The sequence below is a fragment of the Trichosurus vulpecula genome, chromosome 2 (genome assembly GCF_011100635.1).
Source record: "Trichosurus vulpecula isolate mTriVul1 chromosome 2, mTriVul1.pri, whole genome shotgun sequence".
Taxonomy (NCBI): Eukaryota; Metazoa; Chordata; class Mammalia; order Diprotodontia; family Phalangeridae; genus Trichosurus; species Trichosurus vulpecula.
The window spans coordinates 411,817,641-411,832,586 of record NC_050574.1 but is presented as its reverse complement, the minus strand read 5'-3'; the positions used below and the strand labels follow the sequence as shown (position 1 = coordinate 411,832,586).

Sequence of the window (14,946 nt, the reverse complement as noted above, 5' to 3'; positions counted from 1 at the left end):
TTTTTAATAACCCTACCTTTTGTTTATCCCAACTTTTAATGCTCCAATAGATCTGTGAACTTAGATAGTGGAATACTCATCCAATAATATAGTTTACAGACGGTCCTTGCCTGCCCATAATCTTATGTGACTTGTGTTGTATGCTCCTTAAATCCCTCGAGGAGGGTCAGCTAAGCAGAGATCCTATCTTGCATTCTCTTGACACCACTGAAGTTACATATACAGTCCAACAGCTACCCCCCCACTCTATTTATTGACAGATCATTTTTCTCTTTAGCATATATTTCCATATATAAATGGCATGATAATGCATACTCTTCATATTTTTCCACTGGTTTTATTTACATTAAGAATTCATGATTATTGTTATCCACCTTTCATTCATAAGCGAACGAGGATTTTAAACTTCCAGTGTCAACAGTTGTTAATGTTAATAGACAATCAAAAAATGTATGATTTGACACTTCTGCCCCATTCTTTTCCTCCTGTTGCTATGGAATAAAAGGGAGTGAAAAAAGAATGAGGCCCATTTGGTACCTTCTTCATTTCATAGGTGACTCAGTCACCGAGTGGCCAAGCTACATCGGTGCTGAGCGTCTCTTAGGCTCGCCGTCAGAAAGCTGACAGGGTCTCTTGCTGGGACCATACTTTCTAGACTGGAAGAGAACCTGTCGGACCTTATTCTCCAAATTTTCAGAGTAAAGATTTTCTATGAACCCTTAATTTGCCTCTTAGTTCTGTCCTCTCCAACCAAGCAAAATGTGGCTAATCCCATTCCTACAGGTCATCCTTTCAAACAACTGAAGACTGCTATTTTGCGCCTCCCAAATTTTCTCTTGTCTGTGGTAAACATTCCAATTCCTTCCAAGAATCCTCACAGAACATGAACTTGAGGGCCTTAGCTATGTATTACGGTCATGCTCCTTTGGATACTTTCCAGCTTACAAATGTCCTTCTTAAGACACAACATCCAGAAGTAAACATACTACTTCAGAGCACAAGGCTCTCACCGAGCGAGAGTACGACAGGGCTCTCACCTCACTTGTCCAGAACACTGTGTCCCTCCGTAATGCTGCTGCCTATGGTCATTGTGGCTTTTGTGGCTGCTGTGTCGTACTACTGATTCATATTGAACTGGCAGTCTGTTCATCCCTGACCTTTTAAAATTTTTTAATTTTTAAAACTTTTCTTTTTTATTATGAATTTAATAAACACCAGAAAACATGAGTATTTCAATATACAAAGAAAACCAAAAAAGAGGATTATGTATAAAATAATGAGCTTTTGTCATGGCCAATTTATTTTTGTCTACTGTGTAAATCTTGCTTTTGTTTTTTTTTTTAATTCAAATTTGAAATGGTGTATTGTGGTGCGTGAGAGATGAAATGACTTAGGAAATAAAGGTCTGAGCTTCTGAACATCGTGATTTATTAAGCTATGCATGCCAACTACCTAACAAATCGGGACCAGGCCTTCCTCAGCTTTGGCACTGGACCCTGAATATAAGAGGAGACTGATTTTTATGCATTAAAAAATTAATCAAATAAGACCAATTAATTAAAAATAATTAACCAGGATATAAAATTAGGTAATTTGATTTCTAATTAGAAGATTAGGGACTTTCAAAATTGGGAGGAGAAGAGCAAACAAATGCAATTCGCTGAAATCAGAAAAAGAGGGGTCCCACTCCCTAACAAGTGTCTGCAAACAATCAAAGGAACATGGAAACACACGTGACTGACCAGTTTGGAGACAGTTTTCAGATAAGACATACAGATTGCTTGAGAGATGTATAATTGTGAGAAAACTCCTTGCATCAATCTTCAGATCTGACAGAGTTTATGGTCAGCACAACCTAGGTCCTTAGTGAAGGGTCTCTAGAGGTGGTCCAATTTCCCAGCCATGCAGCACTAGGTTCAAACAATGCCAGGAGAGTTTTCTGACAATTTCCATAATTAAATAAAGTTTTCTCATTAGATAGGAATTGGACTAGACCCATAACTGAATAAAAAGGGAAGTAAGCTAGCTGCAGAATTGAGTCACAAGATGGAAGTCAGCGTGGTTCACTCAATGCCCACTACCATGGCTGTACCGATCCCCTTAGGATCCTCTTTTGAGCTTCCTTCTGCTCTCTTCCTTTTACTTATTTAATGATTCATTGATACTCCTTCCCTTCTTCCTTTATTTCAGTATTGCCTTCATCATCCCTTAGTCCTGCCCTAAAAAGGACTCAACCAGAGTGGAGAAGGGGTATCTTCTCCCCTAGTGAGCTACAGAGAGGCACTGAATTCCCAACCCTGCCCCAGATCTGGTCAGACTCTAATTCTATTATTTATTTGCTCTCCTCTAGCTCAGGAAGGAAGCTCATGGCTAGAGGGCAGATACCAGCTCATAAATGTCCTTCTTAAGACATGGCATCTCAGATCCAGGACTCAGCCTGGCCCACTGGTACCAATACCACATCCCAGTGTCCACCTGCCAACATGGTGTGAACACAGCTAATGGCTTTGCTTAAGAGTCAGGGGACTTCAGAAGGCAAGGACTCTGTCCTCTGTATGTTCTAGATCAGGGCTGTTCAAAATGCGGCCCACGGTGTGATCTTTGCGGCCTGCCTACAAGCATAGAAATTTACATAAATGCTTTAGGAAAGGAAGCCAAGCTACTGCAGAGCTCTCACTAAAATGGCAAATCAAAATATATTGTCTATTGTTTCAACAAAAACATAAGGTTGGACAGCTCTGTTCTAGATGGTGCCTGGCACAATGTGGGCAGGTACTCAATAAATATTAGTTTATGAAAAACAAAACATAATAAACTTTCCTCTTTTTTTAACCAGTAAGTATATTCAAGCAAAATAAATCTACATAGTGGCTGTGTACGATAGCATAGTCTCATTTTGCACCTCTAGTCCATCATTTTGTCTCCAAATTAACCATGACTATTTTGGGGGTTCAGCCCTATAACCAATTCTGAATGGACAAACTGTACTATCATCTACCCCATTTCTTATCACCTTGGTTGCAAGATTATGTAGGACTACCAAATGTTTTGCTAAAATTTCGTATTTGTTGCTTAGTGTATGGTAGTTCTTTTCTTTCTCTGTATCATGTTCTTTTGCCCTCAACGTCTTGACAGATCCAGATTTCCTGCTTCATCCTCAAGGGCCTTTTTTTCTTCTTCATTTTTAACCTTGAAACACACACACACACACACACACACACACACACACACACACACACACACACAGACACACACACCCCTCTATATGAAAGTGGCACTTTCCCTGATAATCTAGAGATTAAAGAGATGTTCCTCAATTTTCTTTAACATGAAGGAGAAAACACAGATGACAGTCACTTGTCTTCGGTAGAAAGACAAAAATTACGCATTCTATGCAGGTCTAAGAAATCCCACCTGCTCTCCCTAATTGCTGGAAGTGAGATCTTCGGTCCTTTATCTTTCTTGCCAGCAGCAACCCTAGAGAACTATTATTACAAACTGCACACGGGTGTCTTCAATTTTAGAGTTTTTATTAGTGCCCAGGAGAGAAGTACTTAGGACAAGTCAGAGTGGTTAATGAGATCTGATGAGATAAGGATAATTTCTATCTAGAAAGGGGGCAGGGTGGAGATTGTGGAGGAGAGTTGAGAGAAGGCTTCATGGAGAAAACTGTACCTGAGATGGGCACTGAAGGATTCTAAGAGATGAAAACATGAAGGGACGAGGAGCCAGGCCTAGTAACATGAACCCCTTAACGCACCGAGGCAGGATCTGGCAAGATAAGGTTGGGAAATTGCTTAATATCCAGACCACGTAATTAGGCTTAGTATGAACTAAGGCTGGAAATGTGTATGACATCCAGACTGTGGACAGCCTTGAATACCAGGCCAAAGTGTCTCTATTTTATTTGTTAGGCAATGGGGAATAACCTACGTTTTTAAAGCAGGGGATCGACGTGATGAGATGGACACAATGCAAACATTATTTAAGCAGGGTTGTTAAGAATGGGATGAGGAGTGGAGAACGTGGAAGCTGAAGATCATCAGCTGGGACATTATAATAATAATCCAGGGGAGGAGCGATGAGGGCCTGATCTAAGGTGATGGTAGTGGGAACGGAATACTCACTTCTGCTACTGAAGATAATAGCTGGCATTTACATAATTCTTTAAGGTTTATGAAAACTTTACCATATATTATCTCATTTGACTATTTATTAATATTCTATTATCTCATTTGATTTTCACAACAATCTAGTGAGGAAGGAGCTGTTATGATCCCCCTTCTACAGAAGAGGAATCCAAGGTTCCAAATTCAAACATTATGTCTTTTTTTTTTCGGAGTGTGGAAGGCAGGGCAATTGGGGTTAAGTGACTTGCCCAAGGTCACACAGCTAGTAAGTGTGTCAAGTTTCTGAGTCTAGATTTGAACTCAAGTCCTCCTGACTCCAGTCCTCCACTTAACTGCCCCTCAGATATATGTCTTGTTTATGTCGTTTAGTCTTTCAGTTGTGACCTACTCTTTACAACTTTCTCAGAAAAGATTAGAGTGCTTTGTTTCTTCAGCTCATTTTTACAGATGAGGAAACTGAGGCAAACAGGGTTAAGTGATTTGCCCAGGGTCACAAAGCCAGTAAGTGTCTGAGGACGGATTTGAACCCAAGCCTCCAGGCTTGGATGCTCTATCCACTGATATCCACCTAGCTGCCTAGATCTTCTTGAGAGAGGCATTAAAATCCCCTAAGTTGTATGTGTCCCCATTCTCTTAAGGCACTCCCAGAAATCTTTTGGGGTATCAAAATACAGCGGGGATAACAATGGCTCCCACGGCTACAGGAAAGACATGGATTTTTCTGGCTTCTCCTTCCTAAGGGTCATCAGGACTAGGGTTGTTTCCCTATTTTGTTTCCCAATTTGACGGGGATACCAGCTACCTGGGCCCAATCACTTCCACCTTGTGCTAATAATGTGCAAAAGGAAGGGAATGATAAACAAGCTGTGAAGTCTCTTCGAACTCTTAAATAAATTACCTAGTGGTCAATGAAATGTGAGCGAACCTGGGTCCAATGGAGCCACCTGGAAATCGAGCTGAAGTATTACTGGATAAGAATAAAATGAACTGAACTCTAGACGTTTCGAGGATCAATAATTTTCAAATGCCTTGTTACTAAACAGATAAAGGAACGCAGTGATTTATTTAAATACCGTAAGGCTATACTGCTGATGCTATAATCCTATCGCACGCTCATAAATGTGTCAGAATTGCATAGGATTGTTTCCAGTTTTATCAACTTGTTTGTAGAATATCACTGTTCGCAACTAGCCCTGAATGAAGACCATTCATCACTTTACTTTTCTGTTTTATTATATTTCCCTGAAGATCCAGAGGCTAAACCAAACATGCTAATAGACAGGGGATGTCAATGCCCTCCTTAAGCAGTTCCAGAAATAGATTCTATTCGTTGGCGCATGCCTTCAACATTATAGAGCCCACTTTACACATATAAAGGTGGTGGTTGTTGCGGCTGCCGTTTTGTTGTTTTCGTAGCATAGAAGAAAAGAAAGGGGGGGGGCGTCAGAGACTTTTGTTATGACAGAGGGAGAGAGCCTCCAGCGCCGATGCTCTTCATTTTTATGACGCATTTAGCCTTTAATAGTATTTCCCTTTATCTGGTTTACAGACATGGGATTAAAAGAGAGATTTACTTACGTCACAGGGTCTTAGATTGCTTTTGATTATTGGGATCATGAGAATAGTCGTGCTTAGAAGAATATCAGCACCCAGTAAATTCCATGTTCCAAAGATATTAGGGATGATTTACTTAGTCAGGAGCCTTAACAACATATGTTTTGACTTTGGATTGTGTTCTTTCTGTCCTTCGTTCTCAAAGAGGACCGTGACATCAGGTAATGATGACATGACTTGCAGTTGACTTTGACTCGAGTGAGGGAGGGCTGTGCAAGGTCACCAGCCTCACTTTCTCCTCCAGAGCCATCTGGGTCTAGTGGCCTGATATTCACCAGGATGACTGGAGATGGCCCGGGATGCATTGGGAGACTTCGGTCATATTCAGTGAATAGGCTTCTTTAAGAAGTTAATCAAGGGATGGCCCCTTTAATCAAAACTCAAAAAAAAAAATCAAACTGGGAAGGGAAGACCCTCAGGGTTCCCGGGGGGGGGGGGCAAAAGAAAGAAACTTTGGATAGCCAGAATAGGAAAATCTTGATGAGAATTGATGTTCATAAATGGGGGGCCGAAAAGAGAATTTCTTAGAGAAAGTATATTGTTGGTATGGGTTGTGCTAACTGGCTGAGGGGGGGATGGGAAGGAATGTGAGACCAACTTGATGAAGGCAGGGAACTAGTGATGATTTATAAAAAGAATTCTTTTGGATTTTGTCTAATAGTTTTCTAATTCGGACAGCAGGTTAACTTATTCAGTAACAGACAGGTTTGAGTAGTGGCCAGTGCAGAGAGGTGGGGAGGGGTGAGACTGAGAATATCCTCAGAGTCCTACCATTAAGAAAGAATTGGCAAGAAGTCACCAAAACAAATGCATTATAGATGGTTTCAAAAATTCATTCTGAAATGAAATATGAACGTTTTAAGAGAAAGACATTATTCTGTCAGCAAGTAACCAACTGAAATGTTTTCTGGTTTTAGCTCAGATAACGCCAGCTGGAGATGCAGTAATAAGTAATTAAAGGAGCCAGTGATAGGATGCCCAAAACAAAAAAAAATTAAAAACAAGTAGCTTTTTTTAAAAACATGTGTGTGTGTGTGTGTGTGTGTGTGTTTATTTGACATGACCAATGCAGAATTTGATTTCCTTGACTATGTATATTGTTTTTGCAAAGGCTTTCTTTTTAATTTTCCCCCTTTTTTCAATGAGGGGAGTGTGGGAAGGAGAGAAAAGTTTTAAAAAAATTAAATGAAATTTAAAATATTTTTTTAATTGCAAGTCAAATCATAGGCTATATAGAACCCTGAGACAACATGGAATGGTGACAGAATGCTAGCTTTGGGGTGAAAGTTGGAAATGCAGCATTTCTACTTACAACCTGTATGACCCCTGGGTCAATCATTTAACCTCTCTAGGGTTAAATCTCCAAATGAAGAGGCTGAACAACATTACTTCTAAGACCTTTCCTATATCTATATGATTTAATGACCAGTTTGGCTTTGTCACAGTTACTAAAGATCCTGGGTAGATATTCAGGACACAGTTATAGGCTTACAGTCCAAAAAAACAGAAAAGAGAGAGACAAGCAAGGGTAGTTTCTGTAGGAAAAAAAACTGCATTAGAGAACCCTAGTTTCTTCTTCTACAACATGGAGTAATCACCATTATTTTATAGGTAAGAGAGTAAAATGCAGTCTGTTTTACTGCAGTATCACTAAGGAAGTTTTAAAATCCATCCCCAATGGCATGAATAGTATCCCCATTTCATGCGGGTAATTCCCAAAATCTGTTGGGGTATCAAAATTTAAGAATGGCAGCATCCCTCAGAGGCTGCAGAAACCACGGAGGAAGGTCCCTTGGCTTTTCTCCCCCAAAGGACCAAGGTTTAAAGGGATTAGGGTTGAAATAGACTTACCTGAGTCTCTTACTTGGGATTCCTTCCCCATTCGATGGGGATGCCTTCTAAAAATCCCTGGAAATAGCAGAATCCAAAAACAGTGCACTGTACCTGGAGAGAAAAAGCCTCAATTAGAAACAACATACAGGAGAGGTCAGGGTCTTTCGTGTAGGCAAGAGGATGACAGATGGACCTATCTCTAAATAATCAACATATCTTTTATATCAGGTGAGGGAGAGAGATTGTTGCATGGGTTAGCAACACCACGAACATCAGAGAGTGTGACTTGCAAAACTGTGAACCAGAAAGTTTCTCTACATACTGGGAGTGGGGAGAGGGAGGAAGATGAATGTACATCTGTCTTAGACTTTAAATTTTGGTTTCTTTAAAATAAGAACTTAAACACCAAGCATGAACATTTTAATACACAAAGAACAAAAAAGTGGTGGGAGATTGTAAATAAAACTGTAAATACCTGGGAAGAGAAGTCACGCAAAATAAAATCCAGACACTGTCTTCCTGAAAACTCAGTTTCATTCCACATCATTAGACCAAGACCTTTTGTTGTTCATGGACACCATGATTTAGGGCTTCTGGAGTTGTAACTGGTCATTGTATTATAGTTCTTAAGTTTTTCAAAGTTTTTTTTTCTTTACAATACTGTAATCACTGAATAAATTGTTTTCCTGGTTCTGCTCACTTTACTCTGCATCAGTTCATACAAGCACTCCCAGGTTTCTCTGACTCTGCCCCTTCCGGCATTTCTTAAGTTACAATAATATTCCATTCCATTCAAAAATCGTAGTTTATTTGGCAATTCCCTAATTGCATGTTGTTCCTTGTTCTTTCCTACAACAAAAAGTGACGCTATAACTATATCTGTACGAATTCCCACACTGCCCAGCCTGCCAGGTGGAGAGAACATAGCAGATGTAAGACATGCTATGGAGGAAAAAGAAACAAGACATAGCAACTTAGGTGGGGTAAAAGTGAAGAGTCAAAAGAGCGAGGAGTGAAAGATGAAGGCTTTGAGTTACTGGAAGGATGGTATCAGATGTTGGCAGACAAAGTCAAGGTTAGGAGAGGGGTGGGTTTGTAGAGAAAGGCAGTAAATTTCCTTTCTGACTTGTAAGGATGAGATGCCACTTTGAAATGTCCAAATGGTAGTTGGTAACAAATGAATCTATGAGAAGAGACGGTAACTGAGTTCATAAGAGCGGATAATGTCAAGAGAGAAAACAGATTTGAAAACCTAGGGAAACCTTTGGATATACCCACAGTTAAGGGATGGGATATGGTTGATGACCAGCAAAGGAAAATGAGGAGGAGTGGAGAAACCAGGAGAAAGAAGCGTCTTGTAAACCTAGGAAAGGACTCTTCAGGGGTCCCTCCTCTATTAAGGCTTATCTTCCACTACCTTATCTCAGTGCCCCTGTATGCCAGTCAAATTAGACTACTTTCTAAATACAGTCTGTACTTTCCTACCTGTCTAATCTCCAATAATCTCCAATGCCAAAAAGAGGAAAATTTAAAGATGGAATATTTAGAACTGAGGACATCATTAATCTGTTACCTTTTCCCCAAACTGATCTTGGATTTCCTTTAAATGAAAAAGAAATCAGCACTGCTGCCTGCATGATGGATAGAAGGCCAGGACAGGAAGATTCTGCCTTTGACACCCACTTGCTTTGTGGTGATGGACAAGTATAACTTCTGCCATGAATCCTTTACTAACCCACACTCCTTTCTTTCTCCCCAAAGTTTCCTTTGTTTGAATTCCAGTAACACACTGTACCTCTCTTACCAAACCTTCTATTTTGGTATTTTGGTAATATCTAACTATCCTTCTAAATATATAGATCTATATATATACCACCTCCTGTCAAAAGCCCAGGATTAGGGACCAAGGTTTCTTCTGGCTCTAATTCTGTCTCACTTGCTTCTTTAACAAGATCACAGATTCAGAGCTGGAAAGGATCTCAATGACCATCTCGTCCAACCCCTTCATTTCAGAGATGAGGATGCTGAGGCCTACGGGTGTTAATTGACCTGCCCAAGGTCATGCTGTAAGTGTCAGAGGCAGAGAATTTCACCTTGGAACCTCTGATCCCAGAGCCAATGCTCTTTCCACGCTCTCCAGTTACCTCTTTTCTCCTGCATAGCACCTAATGTGTTGTCTTATAAGTCCTAAGTGATAAATACGTGTTTCCTAAACTCAGTACCTAGTCAGCGATATGCCCCAACTGGTGTATTAGAAAAGAACTCTGGATACCGAGTTAAAGGATCACGGGCCAAAACCTGGGTCTGTGATTTATTATATGTGCAACATTTATCAAGGTATATAACCTTTCTGAGCCTCCATGTCTTCATCTGCAAATTGATGAGGTTGGTGTAGATCAGGAGGTTCTTAACCTTTTTTTCTTAACCTTGTGTTCTGGATCCCTTCAGCAGTCTAGTGAAGCCTCTGGACCCCTTCTAAGAAAATATTTTTCAATGCACAACAGAAAACACATAGCATTACAAAGAAAACCAAACATAATAATTATTAATAATGCTATTAATAACTAGCACTTAGATAGCATCTACTATAGACACTGTATTAAGCACTTTGGCATAAATGTAATCTCATCTGACCCTCACTATAACCCTGAAAGATTGCCATCATGATCCTCATTTACTGAGGCAAACAGAAGATAAGTGACTTGTCCAGGGCCACACAGCTAGTTAAGGGTCTGAGGCCAGATTGGAACTCGACATTCTATTCAATGCACCAGTTATCAAAATATTAAGCAAACAAGCTCATGAACCCCCAGTTCAGAAACCCTGGTCTAGAAGATCTCTCTGGTCCCTTCCAGTGCTAAGGCAGTCATAGTCTATTTGGATCCCTCATCTGAAGTAGGGTTATCAACCCCCCCCCAACTTAAGACATCTGGTTTTGAGAGTCTGCCAGGAATTTACTGTATTAGAGGGCCCCAAGGGACAATACTCAGAGGGGTTTATGCAACCAAACCACTGATCCCAAACATGGCATAATGCAGTCCTGATGTGGGATGTGAGTAAAGAGAAGAGAAAAAAAAAGAAAGAGAGAGAGAGGGAGAGAGAGAGAGAGAGAGAGAGAGAGAGAGAGAGAGAGAGAGAGAGAGAGAGAGAGAGAGAGAGAGAGAGAGAGAGAGAGAATTTCTTCTACTCTATAACTCAGGGCCTTTATCCAAACCTACTAACCAACCCTGAGGAGAGTTTGCGTCAGGGATGGTTTTCAACATTCATTGTGAAGAAAAGTTTTTTTTTCCTTCTCAGTAGTTCAAACCAAAATGGAATCATTCTTTCCAGAGGGAAATTATTTTAAATATGTTTTCGAAGAAAACCACATGATGCTTCTGTAATGGATAAGATGTTAGATCTGGAGTCAGGAAGACTTGAGTTTACGCATCACGCTAGCTGTGTGACTCTTGTCAAATCTCTGAAGACCCTCTAAGCCTCAATTTCTTTGTAAAGTGAAGGGGCTGGATTCAGTGGACTCTAAGGTCTCTTCTGTCTTCAGGGTAAGAAACTGTCAAGCATATGTCTACGTATTTCTAGTGCACCCTCAAGCTTGTTATAAGTTTGTTTTCTTAATGTTCAATTTGTTTAGATATGTCCAATTCTTCGTGACCCCATTTGGGGTTTTCTTGGCAAAGATACTGTACTGGCTTGCCATTTTCTTCTCCAGCTCATTTTACAGATGAGGAAACTGAGGCAAACACGGTTAAATGACTTGCCCAGGATCATGCAGCTGATAAGTGTATGTGGCCAAATTTGAACTCAGGTCATCCTGACTGATGGCTAGAACTCCAGCTGCCCTAATGTTCAATTATAAAGATTCTATTATTATCTCTATTTATTCAGATCACTGTATGGGTCCACTTAGGAGCTCAATTTGATAAAGCAAAGTTGTGACCAGGCACCACCTCCACTAATGCCCTACCTGATCATATATAAGATATTACTTGAAAGGCAAACCAAAAATACTTATTTTAAGAACCAAGAATTTCATATTTATAGCTGATAACTTGAAGGCTTAAATTATCCCCTCTCAAAGTAAGAATAGATTCAGTATTCTTTCTTCATTTATGTTTAAATTAAGCTAGGGAAAAATATATTCTAGGCCTTCTACTCAAATGTGTCTGTCATGTTCTAACAAAGCACCTAGAAATCTTCAAAGAGTGAGCCAAGCGGTACTCGGTGACCATTTCTAGGGCTTACCCAGAGAACAAATGTTTTGGTGGAGAATAAAGGTATAGTCAGAAGGAAATGAGCTGCAAAATTCTTTATAAGGAAGAAATGAATAAAACATTAGTTTGCTTTATTTCTCCTCCAAGAATTTACACTCAATTAAATTCCAACTGGAAGGCCAGTTCTAGGTAAAAAGGTTACCACCAAGCCCTAACACTCACCCTCCAAAAACAGTCTTCCTCTTTTGGAACTGGGTTCTCATGCTACTTCTGGCCTGGTTGTCTAGGGTCCCAGAGGGGCCTCCTTCACCCAGACTAAAGTTTTTCAAATGTGACAGAATACAATATCAGAATAAGCAAGAAACTCCTTCTTCAGTGAGTAAATTCCCTCTACCAAAGCCGGTATTGACACCTTTTACAGTTAGAGAGTCGCCTTACCCAGGGTCACAATGCCAGCATGTGTCAGGGAAAGGGCTTGAACTCAAACTTTTCTGGCTCCAAGGAGCCGGGGTGGGGGGTGGTCTTTGACAAGTACATGATGTTACCTTTCTCATTCGATAACAAAACTTTTGTTTGAGTATCAAACTATCTGCATGGGGGAGGGAGGGGGGAAGTGATTACAAGATGGCTCTTGTCCTCACAAAGTATAACTACACAAAAATTCATCCTCTCCATGATGTCCCTGTAGCAAAATGAACTGAAGAAATATTAAAACAATATTCACTATACTATACTTGCTAAAGGCAGAAGTTTACTAATGTATTCCAGGGGCGGGGAGGGGAATGCAGTGAGGGCTAAAATAAAAAAGATTTCCCTAATTAATCAAAATAATACAGTAACCAGACTATCCTATTTCCCCCTAAGTTCCAATTAAATAAATCTTTTGCTGTAAGGGATTTTAAAAAACACGACATAATTATAAGCTCAATATAAGACTACGTCCAACTCCAAAGTTTGAGAAATGAATGTTAATGACCTGAAAAAAAACTGAATGGAATTGTGCCAAGATGCAGTCATTGATCTAATAGAGCTGCGTGTAGACATACATTTACTGAAGGAGAGCAGGAGCTAGGATCTGTGATTTCATAAGAGTTGGGAAAACCCCAGTGTGGAAACTTTTCATAATTTTAGAGAGTTGCCTAAGGGCAATGACATGACCCATCACCACATAGCAAGTAGATGTCAGAGGCAGAGTCATTCTGACTTTAAGGCTGGATAGTTATCTATTATGCAGAGAGCAATGCTGATTTATCATCATCAACATCATTATTATATATTACTGTTGTTCAGTCATTTCAGTCATGTCAGATTTTTTGTGACCCCCATTTGGGGTTTTCTTGGCAAAGATGCTGGAGTGGTTTTCCATTTCCTTCTCCACCTCATTTTACAGATAAGGAAACTGAGGCAAACAGGATTAAGTGACTTGCCCAAGGTCACAAAGCTAATAAGTTGTCTGAGGCCAGATTTGAACTCAGAAAGTACTCTATCCACTGTGCACCTAGGTGCCCTTTCATTTATTGTACCAAGCAGAAAAAGATTACAAATTAATTGTGTCCTCAGTTCTTCTAATCTCATATTTAAATTTTTCTCTTTTACTATTAGAGAAATTTCTTTAAAAAATTTTGGCCAACATAATAAATGCATTATCTTTGAGTCATGAAAAACTGTAAAAGTGATTTTAAAAGTATTTACTACCTTGCAGGTGGTATGTGGTTTTTTGTGGTGGTTTTTTTTTTAAAGAAACCCTTCCATGTTTTGTATGCTCTGAAAATGATAAACAGCTTTAAAATTTTCACAAGTTTTTTTTTGTAAAATAACCTTTAAGAGTCTCACAAAACGAGAATATGTGACAAATTCTACCACACCGTTACTATGCCAGAATTGTATATAATTAAAATTAGGAGACATTTTTTAAAAGGGTAAAATCATACCCTTGTTTAAATGATTAAATATGTTGTCAACCACAACAATTCAGACTGCATTTTAATTTTATAATAAGATTGGCATTTTGATAACACAGTATTTCAAGTTAAAAATTGTAGAAAGTCCTGGCTCTGGCCTCATCTGTAAAATCAGAGGATCAGTCTCAATGACCTTCAAAGGTTTCTTTTAGTTTATATTATATTATTTCTTTTTTTCTAATTAATTAATTAACTTTAGTTTACAACACTCAGTTCCACAAGTTTTTGAGTCCCAAATATTCTCCCCTCCCTTTCTTCCCCCCCGCGCTTTCCTCCTCCCCCCAAGACAGCATGTAATCTGATATAGATTCCACATATACCTTCACATTAAACTTATTTTCCCAATAATCAAGTTGTAAAGAAGAATTATAACCCATGAAATGAACCATGAGAAAGATTTAACAAAACAAAAAATAAAATAAAATAACAAAGCAAAAAAAGAGCAAATAGCTTGCTTCAATCTGCAATCAGATTCCATAATTCTTTCTCTGAATGCGGATGTCTTAGAACCCTGCATTGTCAAGAAATGCCAAGTCTATTGAAGTTTGTCATCACTGACCTTTGGTCAATTTGATTAAAAAAAGAAAGGAGAAAACCAAATTGCCAGTATATTATTTCTTTTAGCTATGACAAGTAGCAAGTCATTTCAGTGACTCCTAAGAGACCTAATAGCTTCTCCACCATACTTCCCCCCGCTTCTAATTTGCCACATAACAAGATTTTAAGTGATATGTTGGTAGTACCTATGATATACCTAAGCAAAGCCAGTCTTCTACTTAAACATGCTTGGCTTAAATATGGTCGTCTGGTTACTCAGGCACCCTAATTGGGAGGGAGTGACCTTTGGGAAGCCCTATTACCCACGTCTGGAATCTCTTTTTCTACTTGCGCTATGGCCTTTGGCGGATGCTACTGGAGATCACCATATCTCTCCATCTCCATACACCCTCACTTCTCAACTCTGCCAGAGTCATGGCACACTTGGGTCAGTAGGGAGAAGAAGGGAAAAAAGAAAGGTGATTTTTAAAGGCTGTTCCCCCCTTCTGTTCATCTCCTCCCCTCCCAATGCAGAAGTATAACTGGAGGTGTCCCCAGCTCCTCCCACCTGCATTTCCTCCTCCACTTACCCTACACATCCTACCATTCCTATTGTAATTGCTGTCCAGAATACTTGGTATAATAGGAGACTAAGTTTTC

At 39.6% G+C, this 14,946-nt stretch overlaps 1 protein-coding gene across 3 annotated transcripts in view; it reads right to left on the bottom strand.

The window, feature by feature from the left end:
- TBL1X (transducin beta like 1 X-linked) overlaps positions 1–14,946 on the bottom strand; it is a 377,352-nt gene that overhangs the window by 138,164 nt on the left and 224,242 nt on the right. For all 3 annotated transcript variants that reach the window (XM_036744222.1, XM_036744224.1, XM_036744223.1), the window contains exon 3: positions 7,596–7,688. The gene's annotated coding sequence lies outside the window, so the exon portion shown is untranslated. The remainder of the gene's footprint in view (positions 1–7,595; positions 7,689–14,946) is intronic.